This window comes from Eurosta solidaginis, chromosome 5 (genome assembly GCF_040869045.1).
Source record: "Eurosta solidaginis isolate ZX-2024a chromosome 5, ASM4086904v1, whole genome shotgun sequence".
Lineage (NCBI taxonomy): Eukaryota > Metazoa > Arthropoda > Insecta > Diptera > Tephritidae > Eurosta > Eurosta solidaginis.
Window position 1 is genome coordinate 24,938,952 of NC_090323.1, and position 24,811 is coordinate 24,963,762.

The 24,811-nt window shown below is 36.7% G+C and overlaps 1 protein-coding gene across 7 annotated transcripts in view; it reads right to left on the minus strand.

Annotated features, from left to right (window-relative positions):
* The window catches only part of LOC137253331 (uncharacterized), a 299,686-nt gene that overhangs the window by 165,411 nt on the left and 109,464 nt on the right, over positions 1 to 24,811 (minus strand). Inside the window, exon 1 of one of the 7 annotated variants that reach the window (XM_067790073.1) lies at positions 306 to 415. The exons of the other annotated variants lie outside the window; for them this stretch is intronic. The gene's annotated coding sequence lies outside the window, so the exon portion shown is untranslated. Of the gene's footprint in view, positions 1 to 305; positions 416 to 24,811 lie in introns of those variants that run through there. 7 annotated transcript variants of the gene reach the window in all.

Below are 24,811 nucleotides of genomic sequence, written 5' to 3' on the forward strand. Positions count from 1 at the left end.
GAAATAAAAAACACTAGAAATAGATTTGCATAGAAAAACTTTAGCATCTACATGTTGAACTTCTACTCTGGTTAGTGCATCTGTGGTCTCGCACTTAGGTTAACGCACACGAGAATTTAAGAGTAAATTAAAACATATAGCCTGTTGGCGATAAAAGTTGTATGCAAGATTTGTCGCCTCTGTAGTGGCTGTCGATTTTTTATGAATGTAAGTATTTGTTGTCTAGTACAACTATTTGATTGCTATTAATATGCATGAATGTTTCTATTAATCGACAGTTGCAGGTAAATTAATAGATAACCTACAGTGGATTCAGTTCTCAGTAAATAATGCATGCCTCTTTTGCTTTGGAATGCATGCCTCTTTTCGCTTTGTAGCGATCCTTTTTCAAGACCTATGCATTAGGACTTCTCTGTATCAATTTGGCAATGCATATTTAAAAAATAATTCTCTCAATATTGTCCAGCTAATCAGTCCGCCCCGAAATATTTGATATCACCATCAAGGATTTATTGTTGGTTTCTGAGATAAGTCTTCCATTGTTGATTGTTGAACCCCGAGCTAAATTTCCTTTTTCAATATTCAAGAATAGCACTTGGACTTTTCCTTGGAAAACTACTGAGTACGTATTTCTTTTCCATGAAAAAACCAGTTTGCAGACAAAATTCTGCACAACAATGCCAAAAGAGAAAATACCAGTGCTTTTTTTCTACCCCTGCTCTACGTATAGTATATCGTTGGTAGTTTTTATTCTGCTAATTGCTCTGCTCTCAAACGAAACGTAGCTCGTAGCGGAGCCTAATAAATGATACCACTTTTTCATGCTACGGCTCTGCCCTATGCTCTGTTTCAGAGCCGGAGCAATAGCGCAAAAAAATCCAGGGCAGCAAAGCATTGCCATTCGGTGGATATTAAAGAAGAAAATTTTTGGATATTGGAAGGGTTGGTGTCTGAGAGAAGTATCCATTGCTAGTGCCCAAAATAAGTGTTATGTTTCACTTAAATTTTTGGAGACTAGAATTCAAATATTTTTGTTGAAAACTATTCGGTTTGTTTTAGACCATTGCTTCGCGGCGCATTCCTCCGAAAATAATTTGATTTCCAAAATCACTAGCAGGTTAATTTTCTTCATAGAATGCGGAAGATGTCATAACCCAATCGCTATATTCTTGAAAATGCGAAGATGAAAATTTTATAAATGTCGTTTCAAAGTGATATCTCTGTAGACATGCTTATGGCCTTGATCTTTGAACTTTGTGAACCTCGAGTACTATATTTCAACACTATATCATAAAAACTCAGCTTAAACATTCCCAAAAACCGAAAATACCATACTGGAACAAACTGGAGTTTAAAAATATGTTATCTTATATTTAATGTTCTATTCGATAAGGCTTATATTCCATCACAAGCCTTATTGTATTTGTTCTTATAAAATAATCAACGTTTAACACTAACATTTGGAAATTTCAATACTTTTTCACATTTTTGATGCGTAAACATCTTTGCTCACGGTTTAGGGAAATCCTGAATGTAAGCGTGAGCAAAATTAACCAAATAAAATAGTGTAAAATAAAAAAAATAAAAAATAAAAATAAAGATAAACAAAATAAAATAAAAACAAGGAAACAAGATAAAATAAAATAAAATAAAACAAAATGAAATAAAATAAATAAAAATGATATAAAATATAAGAACATAAAATAAAATAAAATAAAACAAAATGAAATAAAGTAAAATAAAACAAAATAAAATAAAACAAAGCATAACAAAACAAACCAAAAAAAAATATAAAAACAAATAAGGAAGGTTAAGTTCGGGTGTAACCGAACATTACATACTCAGTTGAGAGCTATGGTGGCACATCAGGAAAATGAACCGAGGGTAACCCTGGAATGTGTTTGTATGACATGCGTATCAAATGAAAGGCATTAAAGAGTATTTTATGAGGGAGTGGGCCATAGTTCTATAGGTGGATGCCGTTTCGAAATATCGCCATAAAAGTGGACCAGGGGTGACTCTAGAATGTGTTTGTACGATATGGGTATCAAATTAAAGGTATTAATGAGGGTTTTAAAAAGGAGTGGTGGTAGTTGTATAGGTGGTCGCCCATTCGAGATATCGGCATAATGGTGGACCAAGGGTGACTCTAGAATTTGTTTGTACGGTATGGGTATCAAATGAAAAGTGTTAATGAGTATTTTAAAAGGGAGTGATCCTTAGTTCCATAGGTGGACGCCGTTTCGAGATATCGCCATAAAGGTGGACCAGGGGGGACCCTAGAATTTGTTTGTACGATATGGGTATCAAATAAAGGGGTTAATTAGCATTTTAAAAGGGAATGGGTCTTAGTTCTATAGGTGAACGCCTTTTCGAGATATCGCCATAAAAGTGGACCAGGGGTGACTCTAGAATGCGTTTGTACAATATGGGTAACAAATTAAAGGTATTAATGAGGCTTTTAAAAGGGAGTAGTGGTGGTAGTTGTATATGTGAAGGCGTTTTCCAGATATCGACCAAAAGGGTGACCCAGAGCATCATCTGTTGGATACCGCTAATTTATTTATATATATAATACCACGAACAGTATTCCTCCCAAGATTTCAAGGGTTTTTTATTTAGCCCCGCAAAACTTTTTTCATTTCATTCTACTTAATATGGTAGGTGTCACACCCATTTTACAAAGTTTTTTTTCTAAAGTTATATTTTGCTTCAATAAACTAATCCAAATACCATGTTTCATCCCTTTTTTCGTATTTGGTATAGAATTATGGCATTTTTTTCGTTTTTCGTAATTTTCGATATCGAAAAAGTGGGCGTGGTCATAGTCCGATTTCGGCCATTTTTTATACCAATACAAAGTGAGTTCAGATAAGTACGTGAACTGAGTTTATATCGATTTTTGCTCAAGTTATCGTGTTAAAGGCCGAGCGGAAGGACAGACGGTCGACTGTGTATAAAAACTGGGCGTGGCTTTAACCGATTTCGCCCTTTTTCACAAAAATAAGTTACCGTCACAGAATCTAAGCCCCTACCAAATTTCACAAGGATTGGTAAATTTTTGTTCGACTTATGGCATTAAAAGTATCCTAGACAAATTAAATGAAAAAGGGCGGAGCCACGGCCATTTTGAAATTTTCTTTTATTTTTGCATTTTGTTGTACCATATCATTACTGGAGTAGAATGTTGACATAATTTACCTATATACTGTAAAGATATTAAATTTTTTGTTAAAATTTGACTTTAAAAAATTTTTTTTTAAAGTGGGCGTGGTCGTTCTCTGATTTTGCTAATTTTCAAAAAGCATACATATAGTAATAGGAGTAACGTTCCTGGCAAATTTCATCATGATATCTTCAGCGACTGCCAAATTACAGCTTGCAAAATTTTAAATTACCTTCTTTTAAAAGTGGGCGGTGCCACGCCCGTTGTCCAATATTTTACTAATTTTCTATTCTGTGTCATAAGTTCAACTCACCTACCAAGCTTCATCGCTTTATTCGTCTTTGGTAATGAATTATCGCACTTTTTCTGTTTTTCGAAATTTTATATATCGAAAAAGTGGGCGTGGTTATAGTCCGATATTGTTCATTTTAAATAGCGATCTGAGATGAGCGCTCAGGAACCTACATACCAAATTTCATCAAGATACCTCAAAATTTACTCAAGTTATCGTGTTAACGGACGGACGGACGGACATGGCTCAATCAAATTTTTTTCGATCCTGATGATTTTGATATATGGAAGTCTATATCTATCTCGATTCCTTTATACCTGTACAACCAACCGTTATCCAATCAAAGTTAAAATACTCTGTGAGCTCTGCTCAACTGAGTATAAAAATTAAATAAAATAAAATAAAATAAAATAGAACAAAACAAAATAAAACAAAATGAAATAAATTCAAATAAGACAAAATCAAATAAAGTAAATAAAAATAAAATAATACGAAATAAAACAAACCAAAGTAATATAACATAAAATAAAGCAAAATTAAACAAAATAAATTAATATAAAATAATATACAAAAATGAAATAAAATAAAATAAAATAAAATAAAGTAAATCAAAATAAAATAATATAGATTTTTAATCCACGAGCTATCGATTTATTAACGAAAAGTTACTGGTATATTATTAGAATGCTACCGATTTGATATGGGCTTTTCACCAGATTCATATCGGAGTGGTACCGCGGAGTTATCAAGTTGTTATAAAAAAGGTATCGATAACTTATGGAAATGTTATCGGTATGTTATGAAAGGAATATCAATTTGTTTTCTAAAACCTATAGATTCGTTATGGGCATGTTATCGAAAAGTTGAAAATGTATCGATTTTATTCGAAAGTTACTTTTTGGAGTGTGACCAATTTCTTATAGCAATCGTATCGATTTATTAACGACGATACAGCGGTTTGCTGCGAAATAGATAGCAATAAAATTTCAATATAAAATCGATGTTACATGTGTAAGCCTTCGAAACAAGCCGATAAGAAAAAAATAAGAGGACGATGACAAGTTGATAACAAATCGATAGCAACATGTAAACAAATCGAAAACTCGAAGAAATTAGTTCGCTTTCAATAATAAACCCATAACAAAACAAGAACTTATCGGTATCGATTGTTAGTGATATGAAGCCAACGAAGCTCTTCTCAAACAGCTCGAAACTGGGGTGAAAAAACAATGGAAGGATTAAACGTGGAGAGTAGAAGTGTTCATTTGTAATGTTAAGCTTTGTCTGGGAGCAATTTTTTCTAGAAGAAAAACGACGTTACTCATACATGCTGAACTATAAGTATGCTCAGCGAAAATATTCCGTACGAAGTCCGTGCTATGAAAAATACCATAGTTACTCTGTTGTTAGAAAAAGTTCTAATGATATTGCACTGTAGATATAATTCAATGACCTTATTTACTTGGACACCACTTACGTCACATTTCTGCTTACATTCATATGAATACGACTCGTTCATTTCTATTAAATGTTCGCTTTTATGCTGCCGCTAAAACGCAATGATAATGAAATGCAATGTAATGTGGCATGCAATTGGGGTGTTTGTGGCGTCGCCACCATCCGCCAAGCCCTCTAACAACAAGAACAACAAACACATTAGCGCTTAGCGCTTATGATAATTATGTAGGTACGTTTGTATTGACTGGTAACCAAAGTGAAGGCAATAAAAAGTGGAAAACCAATAATCATAGAAAAATATAATAAAACGTAATTGTAGGCAAAAAAAGCAATACGAAATGCCACTGAGTGTTAAGTGGTGATTAAAAAAATGATAATAATAAAATAAATAGACAAATGGAATTTCAATTGGAAATCAAAGTGTTGTATGTAATAATTCTCAACAGAGCAGGGCGTGAAATGAATTAGTGGGAAATAAAAAACCAATCACTTGAGAAAATAATATAGTAAAGCAGAGGTTGTAGACTGAAAAAAAAATACTTTAAAATATGTATGTAATGAAAAGGTTTAGAAGAAAATGTGAAATAAAGAATTAAAAAGCAACAACAAATCAATAGTCAATACTTGTAAGTGTTGCTGCGCTTATGATTCCCTGCAGGCATAAATTAACATAAAAATGTAGACTGCAATTGATTGCACACAGCTTGAGTCCCAATGTAAGCAGCAACATGTTGCTGAGCAACAAAACAACAAAATAAGCTCTTGGCACTATGGAGGAGTGTTCGACACAGTTGGCAATCTATTTGAGATTCAAATGAAACTAGATAAAAATAGAAAGAGAAATAAAAGCAACAACAAAAAGCGAACAGAAACAATTTTGCGTGAAGTTTAATAATACATATATTAGACTGGGTCGATTTATTAACTCAGGGCTCAGGAAAAAAGTTCCACTATGCATACCCAAACAGGCCTGCGAAATTTCATCGATTTTTTCGATTGCTTATGCATTTTTTTAATTTTCATGGCTCCAAATCATTTTTTATGTATTTTTTTCCGTGTCAATTGGCAAATGCAAAATTGGTAAATGCAGTTTAAAAAAAAAAAAAATATATATCTTTTATGGAGATTTAGAAGAATTTTGTTCGAAAAATCGACTGTTCTCGCAGGCTCGAAAGTTATTTTTTTGGGTATGCGTAGTGGAACTTTTTTTTCCTGAGCCCAAATCATATCGAAAAATCGATGGCGCGATATCGGTTAACTTTCGTCCATACAAATCGACCCAACCCAACATATATACCCAACTGTCAGTATCTACATATATCTTTTTTAAGCGAATCAAATTTTAGGTCTATTATGGAGTGCCAGTCTAGTGCTGAGGCTCAGTCCGCTGGAAGAAAATGTAATATAAAATTATTAAGATATATCCACATTAGAGCCCGACAACAATTTCGAGACCTTAATTCGAAATTATAGCGCATACACACGCAAAATAGTCCGCGGATAAACCCGCAATGGTTCATAGAAGGAAGGATCTACTGGATTTTTTAAAAATGTGGTGCTCATAACTTTTACGAAATGAAATTAATGGTCTTGAAAAAGTTCTCGAAATGATCAGGCGATACTTCAAAAATATTCATGATACTCGAAAACCTTCCCAAATAGTCACGAAATTGTCTCGGCGATAATACTACGCAACAAGCAAAGAAACTGATACAAAGCTGTCCCGATAAAATATTTATAACAATCCCCAAAAGATCCCGAAATAGTCCTAAAAACTTTAAATAGCATCGAAAATGTGACTGAAATAATACCGAAAGGGTCCCTATATAGTTCTGAAGTGGTACAGGAACAGTCCCGCAACAATTCCGTGTGTAGAAGTCCACGCAATTGGGGAAAGCTTCTGACCGCATTCATCTGGCAATGACCAGAGCGATTCTTTTGCTTGCTTCTCACTACTTCCGGTCGTTTGCGTCCAAGTATCCTTGAGTAGTCGTTGAACATCTGTTTGATGGTGAGCTAATGTGAGAAGGCGACAACCTGGCTAGACCACTCTGACACACTCGGTTTAATGGCTAGCTGGGTGACTTATATCGGCAGCATCTGTCCACCACAATGTGCGGCTGCATGCGGGCGTCTGTATCGGATCAAGCTGCTCGCTTTATAATCGTGACAATAATATTTTCATCCACGCTGAGCGTGTTGTGCGCTGGGTTGGGACTCGCCACGGCAAACCACACTCCAATAAAAACCCAACAAAGCCTCGGATAAGAAGATAATCCTTAACTGATGACGACTATGGTAAACGTCTAAATGGCTATTATTTGAGGGCATGTACCAAGAACGTCCGCTCCGCAAATGGGATTGGTGCAGGTGGCCGGCTGGTTGACATCCTCGTCAAAGCGAAACCCGGCATCACCGCCATCCAAGAAATACGTTGGATTAACGGAAGAGGTCCGGCCTGCTATTTACTGTGTCGATCCAGAAATAAGTAGATCCTACAGACTACCAGATTACTACAAAGACTTTCAGGCGGAAATTGTAGCCGTAAAGAAAGTCGCAGAAGTTCTGGAGGTAGCGTGCTTAAGCTGCAATCGTTCAAGATATAGATTGATAGTCTAGCTCATACAGTATTTCAACGAGAAATGTCCTGTTAAGCAGAGAAGAATTGAACATACTTTGGTCAGGCCGGTGTATAGGTTCCCGGTCATAAAAGAATAGAAGGTAACGAAAAAGCCGGTGGGTTTGCAAAGGAGGGTTCAACATTCGACGAATAGACGGTAGACGCTCCAGTCCATTTGGGAGAAGTAAAAAAGGAGTTGTGTATTATCCATCAAGCAGGAAAGCGTGGTTATAAGCGTGCAAATCCTACAACGTTAGACTCACTCTCTAAAGACAGAAGTGAAAATGCTCACGACGGGAATACTAACTGCCTTTACTGCCTTCTAGCATCACATGCTTATAAGTTAGGCATCGCCAGTAACAGCAAATGTAGAAACTGCGAGCTGCAGGAATAAACTGTTAAACACGTTCTGTGTGCGTGTCCTATGCTCGCCAGGTCAAGGCTTTCGCTAGAAGGGCGGCAGAGCTGCTAAACATCAAGGCAAATTTGGTAGTCAAACAAATTCTGGTAATACTATGGACACATACAGTCTTTGCGAGGTTTTTATTGACCGTCCAGTTTTATCTAACCCTAGTTTTCTGAAAAACATTATCCTCGAATACATTGCGTTCTAGCCCTACTGGGTATTCCACATTTAAAATACATTTATTGTATTCTGCAATGCACCCACCTGGCGGCCACCGTGGTGTGATGGTAGCGTGCTCCGCCTATCACACCGTATGCCTCGGGTTCAACTCCCGGGCAAAGCAACATCAAAATTTTAGAAATAAGGTTTTTCAATTAGAAGAAAATTTTTCTAAGCGGGGTCGCCCCTCGGCAGTGTTTGGCAAGCGCTCCCGGTGTATTTCTGCCATGAAAAGCTCTCAGTGAAAACTCATCTGCCTTGCAGATGCCGTTCGGAGTCGGCATAAAACATGTAGGTCCCGTCCGGCCAATTTGTAGGGAAAAACAAGAGGAGCACGACGCAAATTGGAAGAGAAGCTCGGCCTTAGATCTCTTCGGAGGTTATCGCGCCTTACATTTATTTTTTTTTTTTAATGCACCCACCTTCAAAGGAAGAGCAAAAAAAAAAAAAAAACACATCGCAAGAGGGTGGTGCAGTGCAATTGTGAATGCAGTCAGCAATAAATTCGATGCAACGCTGTCTTTCTGTTGTGATGGCAAACAATCATGCAATTTTGATTGATGTGATTATGCAGGCATTTTGATGACAAGCAATTGCTCTAGTGCATATTCGACACACTGCCTGTCTCGCTGACTGACAAACTTAAAAACTACTTGTACGCCGCCAGTTTGACTGACTGACAGTTTGACATTTTCCACTTGACTTTTTAACACTTCGCTTGAACGGTTGTAAGGTGCATCTGTCGATCAGTGAAATTCCTTATACTTAAAATGTAAGTAAGTACATTTGTATGTGCATACATACGTGAGCATCTGTTTGATCGACTTAGCGCGCCTTTTAGTTTCACCTTCAAATACTTATTTTGGTTTTTACTTGTCTACCTGTTGACAGCTTTTCATTGCTGATTGCTAGCTATTGAGTGTTGAAGTGGATGCTGGCTGCTAAAAAAGCGCCATACTCGTACAGTCAATCAAAATGAATGCGAAAACTTCCGTGGCTCACTTTTGGATTCGTATTAATTGCCATTCAATTTTATTGAATTACTTAAATTCCTGAACGCGTGCCAAGTGAGCGCTGTATCATGTAAATCTGTAAATGAATTCGCGAGTGCGAGTATGCGAGAGCTACTCTGTGGATGCTTTGGAATGCGCACGGACGCACCTGATATAATAAATCAAGGTTACATTGTATCATACGAATATTTTTTATTGGAATCATTTAAGAAAATTAGAATAATAAATGCTATTAATGTAAACCATTTATCATAAATGTATATTTGATGGGTTTTGAGCATTGGTGTCGGGTATTAGGCCCCATTGGCATCATTAATTGGTGCATTGAAGGCCCCAGAAAAATTTTTGTCGTTACAGAGCAAAGTACGCTAGTACCAACTTCTTAGAGTTAACTACATACATATATTGCTGGCATTAAGGGAAATCAAGTCTAGTTAGCCAACTCAGTTTTCATCCACAGGTCAGTTAGTTATCGATAATAATAGCCGTGTTTTTTCTTACACGCGTATACGTTTCGTTTGCGCGTGAAAAAAAACGCCTATCCTCGCTTAGATAATGCTTAGGAGACCCATCTAGCGGCTGTGGTTAAACAACTAGCTACAGCAACAGAGTGTACCGAAAAGCGGAGACACAACGCTCTGATGGCCATAGGGTATAACATATAGCTGAATCAGTTGCGATGAATTGTGGACACACATATAATACATAGAATTAGTGTAGAGGGTTTAAAGTTTGTCGCTTAGCAGTCCATATCAAGTTTAAGCGTAAACGGATATACGCGTGTTAAAAAACACGGCTAATATTTCAGGACCAATTCATACGTATCCATTCGCATGACAAGACCTACACAACGTCACTTTCGAGATTTTATAAGTTGCACTAATTCATGTTTGCGGAAACCTTTAGAGTTCACAATCAAACCTTTTGTGGAAACAGGTTGTGCTTCACCCCACACACATATCGTTGACATCGCTGGAAGAATCATGAATCAGAAAATAATGGAACTTGATTTGAGTTCACTCAGAAAGCAATTTTTTCTCAATTGAGTACTCTGTTCTGGCTATTAACGCTGATATCCTGATAGACATAGACCACGATAGTTTTAATGAATGTCTATCAACAGATACTTGAGTGCCTCTGCGTAAATTTTTTAAGCCAGCAAGTTGTTTGTGATGTCCTGGTACAAAACTTACAGTTTTCGACTTCCTATCCAGATCAAAACAGGAAGAAAATATGTATCTTGGGCTATAAATTGAATTTTCTATTGCAAAAAATAAAATAAACCCCTCTATAAGCAGTTGCTTACGCCTCACTTGGTTTCAAGCTGGGTGAGATTGATGCTGTCATAGACTGGTTTAAAGTCTAGAAAGAGACGGTATATGTCGTTTCTATTATCATGTTGCTGTGTACTATGATAATGGGGTTCCATGAGTTCCTTGACTCTAAGCTTCAGTCTTTCTTTCATTATGTCTGTGGTTGTAGGTCACTGCTGTTAATCCCGATATGACTATATCACCGATTGATATTATATCAGATATTACCAGATGTAGGCTGAATAGGTTTAAAAAATGACATATTTCATAATTTGTTTGAAGAACACTCTGTCTGGGCATACATTCAACACATTTTCAAGTGCAATAAGATTTTAAAGTCAGGGTGGGCAAGAAAGGGGTCCTTGATCCTACAGTCGGAAAATTGAGCCTCCACGATGTAACATCCCTCAAGGGGTTAATGCTGGATGCCAAACAAGTGCGACCTTGGACTGAGTAGGCAACTGAAAAGCAAAGTCCTCTCTCGACGAACGAAGATCACGCTCTAGAAGTCGCTCATCATACAAGACCTGGGAAACGCAGACTCTGCAAGCTGCCCGCTGCGCTTCCTTGTACAATGCCGTCCACCACCCTGTCGTCTTCTGTGGCAGCGTTTTTTAACTCCCCGTTTATTCATTTTTTCTTTACGGGCCTAGGAGGAAGTTCATATCAGCCCTTATTTAGTGATGACCTTCCACCTATGTTTGCTGTAAAATAGGCAGTTCTGCTTCTTCATATGTTTGGAGATAGCATGTTTTCAGACTGGCATACGTGCCCTTGTTATAGACAACCCTGTTCTTATAATTTTTCTGCGAGGGATTTTCTTCATGCTCATACAAAAATGTATAGAGATATGGGAAAATGCCCCGTATCGAGATAAGGGAAAACGCCCTGACAAACTGAGAAGCGTAAGTACTAAGTACTAGTGATGCTCAATGTGTTAACATACAGGGATACGTCTAGAAAGCTAAAGTTTGAACTTGCCCAGTAGCTGACTTTACCAGAAAAAACAGGAGAGCTGAGCTTTGTCAGCTTCTAGTCTTTATCCGTAACTAAATTACGGTCGAGTTATTTGTTTGGCTCCTAATTCGTGTCTTATTGGTTTGTTATCGAGGGTTACGAAAGTGTTATCGATTTCATAACAAACCGATGAGTCGGCGATAACAAAACGATAATTCGCCGATAACATATTGATGAAACTCCGATTATAAATCGATACTAAATCGATAATTGTTAATAACAAATCGACATATTTTCGAAAAAAAATACATAACTTCGATATCACGCTGAAAACAAATTGGCAACACTGCAATAATCGATATCATGATCATCTTCCTCAACTCCTATAGGAAGATAGGGCCTCGACCACCGAGTTAATCGTATTCTGTTAGGTGCGGTTCTTGTGATCATCATTTCACGTGTATCCTGCGCCTTCGAGTTCCTTATCCACAGTTCTGCGCCAAGTTTTCGCAGGTGCACCAGGCCGTCGGCTTCCTTGTGGATTCCATCACAATGCTTGTCTGGCTATATTTACTGCAGGTCTTCTGAGAGTGTGACCAATCCACGACCATTTACGCTGGGTTTTTTCTGTGGCAGCTTTAGGTTGTTCTAGACCATAAGTCGTTATTTGAAATTCTTTCCGGCCATAAAATTTTCAGGATTCGGCGCAGACATTTATTAACAAAAACTTGTAGACGTTTCTGAATTAAAGTTGAGCTTTTCCACGTCTCGCAAGCATAAAACAGTACTGAATTAACATTGGACTTTAACAGTCGTAGTTCCGTTTTTAAAGATATTTGACTGGACCTCCACACGTTTGTCACTTGCCCAAAAGCCATTCTTGCTATGTTTATGCGAGACTAAACGTCCTCATCTGCACCGCTTTTATTGGAGACAATACTACCAATATAAACAACGGACTCTACACCTTCGATTTTATTTCCGTCTACCGTAAGCATTGATGGCCTTGATGAAATACTATAGCCGCATCTTATGACTTTCGTTTTCGCTGTATGGATGCTCAGTCCGGCCTCCTTTGCACGTATGTTGACAGTTTCTAAATTGTGTTGAAGGTCAGTTCTTCTGTGACTTAGCTCGAAATAATAAACTAATAACATTTTGATATTTATTCGATAATAAATCGATAGATTTTGCATATCAAATTGATAAGCTTCCGAAAATTAATCGATAACAAATCAATAACACGCCGATAAAAATTGGTAATTCACTGATAACAAATCTATACCTTTTCGATAACGAATCGATAACTTTTTGATATCGTTTCGACAACTTTTCGAAAATAAATTGCTAAAATGTGGATAAACAGTCGATAAAGCGTCGATAACACATCGATAACCTTTGTTTTCAATGGAAGTGTATACCACTTCGATAAAGAATGTATAAATCGTCTATACCTCATCTATTGATATGGCTACAAGGTGAGTACACTTACATTTTTCGAAATGTTAAGCTGTCATATGCGGAAGAAAACACCCCACTCAGATTGAGTTATTACCAAGATAACGGTACAAAACATACTCTTCGGTTGGTATCTGAGTGGTTCAGAAACGGAATTTTCACATGTATGTAATGACCAAGTCAAACCCTGACCTCAACCCGATTGAGAACTTATGAATTGACCATAGAAGATGACTGGAGTCCTTTTCGTTTCAAAACAAACGTGTTATATTGGCAGAAGGTGCAGGATTGGGATGGGATAGCACTCCACTGGAAACCTGCCAAAAATTAATTAAGGTCGTGACCAATGGAAAAGGCTAAGTTACACAAAACATGGAGAAGATACCGGTGATTAAAATAACAGTGGAGTAAGGAATTATATTTCAATGGTGTACTCTGATTTTTAAGAAAAGTTTCATACACCTATTATTTTGATCAACCAAATTCTTTTATTATGATACAGTTATCTTTGACATGGATGAATCATATATTTAGTATAGGTAACTAAAGTTATTAATATTACCATACAAAATTTGTTTTCATTCGCACAATTTTGTAATGATATAGAACCAAAGCTGTGTACACCTATTATTTTGGCCATGAGTGTATGTGCTCTAAAGTAAAAGCCTACAGCATGGTATTTAATGCTGACCACTATCTTTAGCTATTCACTTTCGTATTTGGATTTTTCATTTAATATATTTCATTTTTTAATATTTGATTTGCTGCTAACTTCATTAATCACTGCAGATTTCTTTCAACGCTTTAAAGAGTCACTTCTGTAAATTCGAGTATCGAATGAAGACTTGAATCGCACTTTATGGACTTTCCGTCTATTATTATCATTCCGACTCTTCCGTTTTGCTCCGCGTACCTGTCACTTTCGCCAGAACATAAATCACAAGCGCATTTAATCATATGCTAGACACTCATTATAAACTGAAAGAACTATGTAGCTTTGTATATATATTTTTTTAATTTGTATGTTTAACCATTTGGCTTGGCATTATCAACAATCTCTATACTAAATAGAAAACAATTATAAATAAAAGTTCAAATGGGACGTTGTGGTTATTTATAAAAATGATTCAATGCCAAATTGCTAATGTGAATGTGTTCTATATCAGATTCCTGGTGGATGTACTTTGTAGTGTAGGACCTTGTGAGACAAGTCGCTTAGTTTGTTGCTTGTTTATAGCACCGACCGGCCAGCGAAACAACTAAAACATGAATAACTGACCGTTTGTTATTTTCTGCTATTATTGTTGTTGTGGTTGGTGGTGGCTTTAGTGGTTACGTTGGTCGGTGTGGTCATTTGCACGGACCAAACGAATGCGCGTTGATGACGAGCGTTGAACTGACGGATGACAATTAAAATTATCTGTCTTGAAATGTGCTAAGTTTGTTCTGCGATTATTCTTTTTTTTTTTTTTTTTTTTTTGAGAAAACTAAACACACACATAAATATTTAACTAAAGAAAATAATAATAAAACAAAAAAACTGGAAAACATAAGCCGACCGCAAATGCATAAATATTTCGTGTATGTGGACTTATTTTTTGTGTGACATAAAGCTACAAATCAGCAATTTGGGAATGAAAGCAAAATAAATATTGTTATAAATAAACAAAAACTAAGCCATATTGAAAAAGTAGCATAATATTGTTGAAAAACGCTATAAAAATAAAAAGTTCGGCTAAATCCAGTACGTATGTATATACCCAGCTGAGGGTTCATATGGCGAATGTGATCCAACATCTACCAAACTCATATCACTTTGCTTATTCTAATCCCGCCCCACTCCCCGTCGTAAACAAAAAATCGAATTTAAAATTCGTATTAGGACAGCTCATTACTGTCGAAATTTTTGCTGTGTATGCTATTTGGAGTCTCCAAAACAAAAAATGCGTACACCATATACAATAGGGACACCGGGAACTGCATAGGATGGTTAAAAACACAGAGTAAGACTTAGAATACAAGAAGTACTCCACAGGAGTGCTATTAAATATTGCCGGGGCTTTCAACAATGTCGCCTAACAGACTATCGTTGAGGCTCTTAAGTACATTGTGGTGAATCCAGCCATAACCAGAGGGATCGGCTGTATGCTCAATTGCAGGAAGATTACTTCGGAGTGAGGGCTGTATGAGATCACAAAATCGATGAACAGGGACAAACTGCAAAGAGCGGCATTATCGCCTCTGCTATGGACGCTAGTAATCAACCAAAAGTACAGATGGCTTCATGTCGGTTGCATCAAAGCCCAACACCAATATTTAGCACTTTTTCGAATCGGGCGCTTCGGTATGGTGCATAACTGGTCATTTTATTTCGAGTTGAGCGCTAAGCAGGTATAACGTCCCATGGTCCATGCCTAAGTTAATAGGTGTGACCCTGCTGGTATAACCTTACATCAGATATCTAAGAAATCATACGAGACAGTAAGTTGTCGTGGAACCACAAAGTGGAGGAGAGAGTTACGAAGGCTCTCATAGCATTTTATTCACGTAAAAGAATTTTGGGTGTACGTGGGGTCTATCGCTCTCTCTCTCTCTCTCTCTCATTAGATATTTTCAGCGACTGTTATCCTATACTATGGAGCCCTTGATTGGTGGACGGTCAATCAGAAAATAATTTACATCGAACAATTACAGGGATATGTAGGCTATCAATTTTTCTGCACCACCTTTAGAACATAGTCGTTTATAACTGCAAAGAGACTCAATGCCTCGGGCAGCATAAGCTCAGCCCATACGGCTGAAGTAGCAAAAAGTCATCAAGTATTAGACGGACGAACTACCTAGTTCCCTACCTCCGCTTCAATTGGTCTCTTAGAGGAACAACAGCGGTGGATGAAGCAAGGGCGCCCACATGGCACACTAGGCGATGCACGTGAAAACGGATGGTTTCAAAGTTATAGAAAGAGTAGGGATAACGTAGACCCTACTCCTTTTATCCGGATGTAAGCAAATCTAGAAATGAGAAAATCCTACAATCAGATCGCGGTAGTGTTAGGTAGTAGTAGCCGTGACTAAATCAGTAGAAAAATAATAATAGCCCAAATGTCAACCGCGTCAAATTTTACATTGATAGCCAAGCAATCCCTGAAAAGGATCGGGATAGAGCCGCCGTGGTGTAATGGTAGCATGCTCCGCCTACCTCACCGAAGATCCTGGGTACACACCCCGGGAAAAGCAAAATCAGAATTCATCAAAAGCTTCTCAGTGAAAACTCATCTATCTTCGCAGGTTATCGCGCCTTATATTTATATTTTATAATTATTCGGTCCGTGGGCATATGGGAATAGATGGAAAAGAAAAAGCCGATGAGTTAGCTTAATATAGCGCATCGCTCGAAGCATGTAACGTATACGTTCCAATCGAATTGAGCGAGATTTAAAGCAGGCAAGAGCTGAAAATCATCAACCAAGCAGGAAAGGCGTGGAGCCAAGTTCTTGCGGCAAAGTGTCGAGTATACGTGAAGGTCTTACAACCTTTGACTATGTTACCCTTTCTGGCGTCACTTGCTTCTAAATAAGGCCTTATTTAGTGATAGGAAATGTAGGAAGTGCGGGTTAGATGATTAAACGACAAATGCGAAAGGAGACTGAGATTATTCCAACCGGTGAAATAGTCTCGAATTTATTACGACAACAATCTACTTTACTGAAATTGTTTCGAAATGATCTTTAAAATAATCCAAAGTGTTCCTTAAACTATGCCGAAATGTTCATGAAATAGTTCCGAAATTTACAAGGAATGTACGTTATTATCACCGACCGTATCGATCCCTAAAAACAATTTTAATCTAATCAAACAAACACAAATTTTACAGGAGAAGGTTCTATATCTGCCACCCCATGTTTCCAAGGGACGAAATTCCAAAAAAAGTGGGAAATATATCACCGCTTTTTTAATAATATAAGGCCAATTTTTTTCTTGGAATTATGATACTTGGAACTATGACCTGGCACTATAAGAACCTAATCGTGTAAGGTACAGATGGGTATAATAAAATTATAAAATAAATACGCAAAGCAAAGACTGAAAGAAAAAAAATTTTTTCTCGTTTAAGCCTACGGAAAAAGATCTTTGTGGAATTGGTTTTAAATGTTTTAACAAAATTGCGAAACTTAAAGCAATAATTAACACACATAAATAATATATGTATACAGTCAGCTTTACATGCATGCGCCTGCGAAAAGACAAACAGCTAAAATACTTCAGTTGCCAGAAATAAAGTCGTCGACCTAACGCAGCTCATTTCAGCTCATTGCCACGACTCGAAACTCTATCCAAGCACTACCTAAGTTTAACGCAAAATTCGTTTTGGGCAAGCAACTCAAATCGTTCTGAGCTTTAAGAATTTAAAAGAGCTTAGAGTGTACGCTAATTAAGGGTTTTATATATTGCCATATTTTCATTTGTTGGTGCATACGTGTGTATATCTACGTATAACCCACCAAAGTATGTATGTTCCACATATTGAGTGCGTTAGTTATAGTAGGTTCTGAGAATATGAAAATTGTTCGCAAAATAAATTTAATGCCCCCGAGTGTTTGAAGGCTTAATCTAATTCAACTCGTTTTATGGGATGTCATAACTAAGGTTTCAAGTCGTGAATGAGCGAGCAAAACTTAATGAGCCAGCCAACTAAAATACGTCATAATAATAAGAGAAGATAGGCGTTTGGCTTTAAGACAACAAAATTCTGCAATGTGACTGTAGTGATAAGGTGAAAGAAAATGCAACGAAAGACGAAACAAAATATCAGGTCAGGTCAGTCATTCAAGAAAGAATTTATCGTATTGGTGACAACATACTTAGTCTGACGAAATGGCTAGCTACCAAATTAGTTCTTAAATCTGTGCGGAAGAGCCGTATGTAATGACCTAGGGAGTCCACACTATTTTCGAGGCAGGCGGACTGCTAAGTACCTTAAGGTGATAGAACGTGAGCGTACCAGGTCCATGAAGCTGAGATCATAATGCATATTATTCAGCACTTCGAAGATACTCCCATCCTGGCTGCAACTAGGCTTTGGCCGTCGTGGCAGCTAGAGCGCAGACCATACGGCCATAGTAGACTACCTTGTTCCGCACCTGTGCTTCGATGTGGCTCTAAGAGCCACAATAGAGATGGAAAGTTGGCGCAAAGGCGCTCAAATGTCTGAAGAGGCGATGCATGTGTATATCGATGGCTCCAAGTCTCTCCCTGCAAAACTCTTGAACTGCCTTCGACCTACTTCTACCGCCAATTTAAAGCGCTCAATCTCGAGGCCTGTTTGATAGCCCGCGGCTTCCATGTGGGGGAGCTCTCTTATTCTCTCCGCTCGGTACTCGTCTCCACTCTACTTTTCCGTTTGGACTCACCGTTTCATCGAGGAGCTTGTTGACTTTCTACTACCTTTGCTCCTCAAGTCCAGCGGAATGCTTATAGCGCTTTTGTCTTTCTGAACTTGCGACCTCGTTCTTTCTCTGTCATTTTTCTTATTACCGTTCATCTAGGTCGTACGACCTGCTTCATAATGTGGGCTCAGCGGTCTAACACTAAGTATGGGGAAACATTCATCCGAAACAGCAGCGGACGCTGTGGTAAAATCATCGTTGCTTACAGAGGCAGTCCGGTATCGAATTGACTCCGTTGGAATACAGCCAAATATAACACCTGGATTAGGGGATCTGCAGTTCCTGATGGTCATCGATATACCGCCGCCCTCCTATGAGGTGGAACGGCAGCCCCTAAACCGACCAGCTCCATTGTCGGGCGCTACGGAGTTTTTTTAAGCCCCACGCCCTAGCGAGGGAATATATCTTCTCTTTTTGGACTGGTTACTTCAGTCTAACCTAATTGTCCTTCTCTTGAATAAACATATAACCATATGCGTACTTAAGGCAAGCGTTGTAAATGTGTAAGTAAGTAAAAACCTTTATAGTGTAGCTGTACCCTTTTATCTGCTGTGGAAATTTCAAGGCATCCAAATTTGCAAAAAGTAAATAAATAACAAAAATAAATAGAGTGGAAAAAATGCTCCATAAAAAAAGAAAACAAAATAAATAAACTAAAAATTTTGTAAAAGTAAACATAAAAAAATAAAAATCCTTTAGAGCGTTATCGCAGACCAAAGGTGCCGCCTACAGAATATTTTTCTTTTTATTGTACACGTAACAACAATTTTTACCTTTTTTGTGGTACTCTAGACTAGCCAACATAGACCATGATTTATGGTTGAAGATTTGTTTGGACATGAAATGGACAAATGTGGACAGCAGTCAAAAGGGATAAAAGCAATAAAATAAGAACGAACTAGAAATAAAATGATATAATGTAAAATAAAATAAAATGAAAAGTCACACAAAAGTGAAGTTGGCTAAAAACAGCGCACCGGTTTTAGGGCAATGAGGTTTTCAAGATAGTTATTTTTTTTTTTGATTTTTTTGATAGTTAACGAAATTTATTCTTTTTTTGATAGTTATTTTAAAATTTTTTTTAAATCAATGAGTTGTTTTTATCTTATTATTACAATAAGCAAATACAATTTTTTATTTTGTATATGAAGTTAAAAAAAATATTTGATAAAAAAATAAAAAAAAAAAGTGTATAACTACCAATTTTTTTATGATCGATAATACATTTTTCTATTTGTTTATTTTTACATTTGTTTATTTTGTTTTGAAAATGTATGAAAAGTGTTTTTTTTATACCTATCGAATTTTTTTTTTTATGATCAATAGCCTTACATATTTTTTTGATAATATATTTCCAAATATTATTTGGTTTCAATGATCAAAAATAAATTTCTTAAATTTGTTTTTTTGATTTCACAAAAAAAAAATTATAAAAAATGTTTGATAATTTTTTTTTGTATTTTGTTGTTGAAGTAATTCTTTTTTTTTTGTAATAGCTATCTTTTTTTTTTGATAATATTTTGCAAACGTTTCTTTTGATAATATTGTCCAATCTTTTTAAAGACAATAAAAAATTTTGGTGGTTGTCATAACTTCAATGTTTACGATTTTTGAGTTATCTCCTTTTGGTCTATGTGCGCGATATGTTCAATGCTTGCATTCGCGCAAATGATGGCGCCTAGTTTTAGCCATCATAGGTAGCGATATCTTCCAGTCGTCAAACATGAGCACAAATACAAAGCAACATGCTTTTTCACACTCTCAAAAGAACAACAATATAAAAAAAAGGCTTAAACAAAGAGTGGAGTGAAATATTAATACAAAAAACGAGCGAGAAGAAAATGTAGCACACGTAGTAAATGTAGAGTGTCATTGAAAAATGGGTGAATAGGACATTCAGCAGGAATAACACTTAACATAGCCAACGATGGCATACAAACGCTTGATTTACCGTCACATATTTCCTTTGGTTATTTATACGTTCAACTTTAAGGTTTAATGCACACACACATATACACAAAATACTTAATATTTAAGGTACACATTTTTTTGATAAAAGCATGACAACAGCAACAGAAGCGTTTTGCAAACTGTCAAATGTCATTTATTGTTTCTTTCTTTGTTTGAGTGCAAAATATTTGTCGTATTTGCTTAAGTTTCCGTACAGACCATTAATTTTGCTATAGTAGCTTCATTAGCCAAGAATGTGGAAAGATATGCCGAGTTGTTAAGCAGCCTATCTGAGGAAGAATGCTGTGTTAACAAAGCTTAGGGCAACAGCGGGCGGGCGCTATCTATGTACATATATAGAGTCAATGTGTGCGTGCGTGTGTATGGCTTTGAGTAGGGTTCTGACATGCTTAAGTTATTAGTCAAGATGAATTTAGATTGTCGGTGGATATCTCACGTTGTTTTAAACTCAAGAGTTATCTTACGTGAAACTATTGGCGAGAACAGAGATAATTAGTATTTCAGTAAAAGCAATCAGACTACCGATCGACTCTGATTTTTATACAGTATTCGAAAGTGGTGCACTTGCCTGTCCAACCAAAAGGCCACGAATCAATTAAAGAGAGAGCTAACATCAAAAAACTTTAAACAAATTTTCTAAAATAAACTCGTCCCGCGGCAGACATCAATTCAAGAGTGTAATACATAGATCGCACCAAGGATTGAATGAGTTATCTTAACGCATAATAAAGATTATACGAGGATCTGTTAAGTTACCATCTTTGTTCACGGTTTGGGGGAGCCCAGAATATAAGTAAGCTTAGTTACTACAATGTGGAATAATGTGAGAACAGTGTACATGATAGAATTGATATGAGCGAAATCAGACAGCGAATCAGTTAATGGAAATTAACTAAAAGCAGAAAAAAATCGGAAAGGAAAGTAAGGTAAAGGAAATGAAAAGAAAAAAAGGAAAGTAAAGGAAATGAAATGAAAGGAAAGGAAAGGAAAGGAAAGGAAAGGAAAGGAAAGGAAAGGAAAATATCGACTTGCTATCAAAAAATTATCGATTTCTAAACGAAGACAAATCAGTTTGCTATGAAATAGATAGAGGCAATAATAACTAGATATCAATAGTAAGCCTATAATAAAATAAAGGCTTGTTGGTATCTGTGGTTTCAGATAAGAAGCTTCCCTGACTCATGCCATGTCTTCTAGGCGTAGAGCTGTGCCATAGAGAGAGCACTGCTCTATGATAGCATGGTCACAGGCATCAGTGTAACCATCTTTGACGACAGCCAGGCCGCCTCGAAGGCATTATAATCCAATGTAATAAAGTCGGTGTCGAGCCTTGCTGGCGTAAATAAGGCACCTAAATTACCTCCTTTGTTGGGCCCTAGAACACAGCGATATTGAGTGTGAATTTGCAGATGAGATGGTCAGGAATGATTTCAAAAGGGACATAAGCGAGGTGGATAGCTTGATACGGTGGGTTATCTTCTGAGAACAATCGAGAAATATGCGATTAGGGCAACGCACTCACCGTGGACCAACCGTGAAGTTTGTGATGCCTCAAGGTCCTTATGGCCACCATTTGGAGAGGAAAGCAACTAGCTTCCTTTTTAAGCAAAACAAATTTGCGAATGTCATTACAGGTCCTTGCGCTATTGCGCCAATGCACCGACGGTAGCAACAAGCTCCTTTAGAAAAAGCTACCGTGATTAGGAGGAAGAGAAGTCGATTCATCACTTATTTTGATGATGTCCGGGACCTAAACACGACGACTCGGTATTCTGGGCGCATGGTTTTTTGACAGTCTCGCAGAGGTTGGAAAAGTGGATCTTTAACTCCTACATTGTTCCATCAGAGAAAGCAAATAGTTCGTTGAGGGTCACAAAGAAGTTGTCTGTTTGGATGAATGTGCAGTCACCCTGCACTCACTGAGAGCACTTAGAAGAGCCAAAAATGTTTCCGAGTGGAAGTGGGGAAAATTCTAACTCACGTTCTTTTAACCCAACCTAACCTTAAAAGTTTCAAATATTATATAGGAAAGAAGAAAGGGGGGCGTGCTTGCGAGGTGGCCAGCTTCGACTTCAAGCACTTTGAGGTATTTAATTTAAATTGATTAAAATGTTGGTTGTGTATACAAGTAAATAAAAATACATTTTTATTTGCAAACCATTTTTTCATGAAATTTGAAATATTACCCAATTTTTTATCAAAGGTAGCTAAGATAAAAATATGAAGAAGAAACGCACTCGGATTCTAATCCGATTTAAAACGCGAATGCAAGCATCCTAAATCAATTACCTAATTGGATAAATAAATAACTCAATGAGCACTTTTTTAAAAATGGTTTTGCGTAATTTTCATATAAAAAAGATTTTAGCTTTCAGTAGAAGGAAGTAGATAAGTCAATAATGATTCGCAGCGGCACGAAATACAGCGTTTATTTATTTGCCGGCATAAATAGAGATTAATATAGCTTTACTATAGAAATACCTACGTTGATATTCTTCCTTAAATTAATATATGTTTCTTTCAATGTATGTGTTTGTTTATATGTATATATGTGTGCCGCTTGAATTAAAAAAAAAAAAAAATAAATGTAAGGCGCGATAACCTCCGAAGAGATCTAAGGCCGAGCTTCTCTTCCAATTTGCGTCGTGCTCCTCTTGATTTTTCCCTACAAATTGGCCGGACGGGACCTACATGTTTTATGCCGACTCCGAACGGCATCTGCAAGGCAGATGAGTTTTCACTGAGAGCTTTTCATGGCAGAAATACAATCGGAGCGCTTGCCAGACACTGCCGAGGGGCGACCCCGCTTAGAAAAATTTTCTTCTAATTGAAAAATCTTATTTCTAAAATTTTGATGTTGCTTTGCCCGGGAGTTGAACCCAGGGCATACGGTGTGATAGGCGGAGCACGCTACCATCACACCACGGTGGCCAACATTCGAGCGTGACATACTAAATGCCTTTCCAACAGATACAAAAAAAAAAAACAAAGAAGTAAGAAAAAAGCAGCAAATATATTTTATTTGTTTGCACATTTTGAAATGGCGAAAATTTTAAGCCTCAAGCAACCTTTTTTCGTATGTTTCATTGAGCCGTACAGTGAGCTATTCTAACGAATAAGTTGAACCACATTGCACCATAAAAAATCAAAAGATGCCAACGAAAATTGCATGAATTTTGGTCACATCAAATAATTTTATATCAAATCTTATTGGCTCACATAAGGCTATACAACAGTTTGAGAAACTTAATAATCAAATTACCAAACTGTAACATGCAATACATTTGTATATATATAATGATGTAATATTCGAATATATTATTTACTTTAAATTCACATGAAATGTTATCAGCATATGATATCTAGCTTACGTGAGGACATATAAAAGTATACGAAATAAGATAGTATTAGATAACATCACTTTATTGCTTGATAGTTCAAAATTTTCTAATACCACATTTGAACATATCATTTTATATCACATCAGACCGAATGAAAAGTTTACATATTATATCTTGTGAAAAATTAGATGGTCATAGGCACTACCAAAAATAAAATAAAATTTTTGAATGCGAATACTCACGGGCGAGTGCATGATTAACAGTATTTTCTACGTCAGCAAGTTTACTTTTAACTTGGTCGCATCTCCATAATTTTTTTATCATATGACTTGATATCAAGTATATTAAGAAAAGGTCACATCGATGCAATATATTTTAAGTCAGAAAAAAAAAAATTAGATGTCAGACTTTTGTATCGGCTTTTTACTAACACCAAACAAATTACCTTGCACTTTTTGATTCAAATTGTAGCAAAATCAGAAAGCTCATATCGCATCGCTTCACATCAAAGTTACTCTATCACCCAAATGCCTAATGAAATTTGAGCTAGTGTTTCAGAGATTTTTTGTACTCAAACTGTTGGGAAGCGAGGTTGAGAATTGGGTCGGAAAAAATATAAATTATTCTGGAAACTCTTTGAAAGGGTTGCGTTACATATCCTCTTGAGCCTTTTTGGTGTCTGAGTTGCCTCTTACGACAGAAATATCTGCCGTGGATATTTCTAAGCTGTCCAGAGCATTGGGGTATCAGTTCCATCTTAACAATTCATATTATGGTCACCCAAAAGATTTACATATATAAACCAAATCGCATCACATTCAGGTACCTAGGGTCAACTAGCGTTAGCAGACGTCATCTAAAATCAAGTATTTAACGTAAAAATTTAACAGATTGTTAAATACGTATCAAATCGGATTACAACAAATACAATCAAATAAGTTGTTTTATGTTATATGACATTTTATTTTCCTACTCAAGTTGCGTCTAATAAATCTGGTAAGAACTGGTAGATTTATATTATCCAATCAAGTTATTTTGTATCATATGATATGCTATCATCCCGCTTAGGTAGTTAAGCTGAACTGATAGGTCAATAAAGAGCACACATAGACTGAATATATTCATAGTGTCCCACATAGGTAGCAACTAA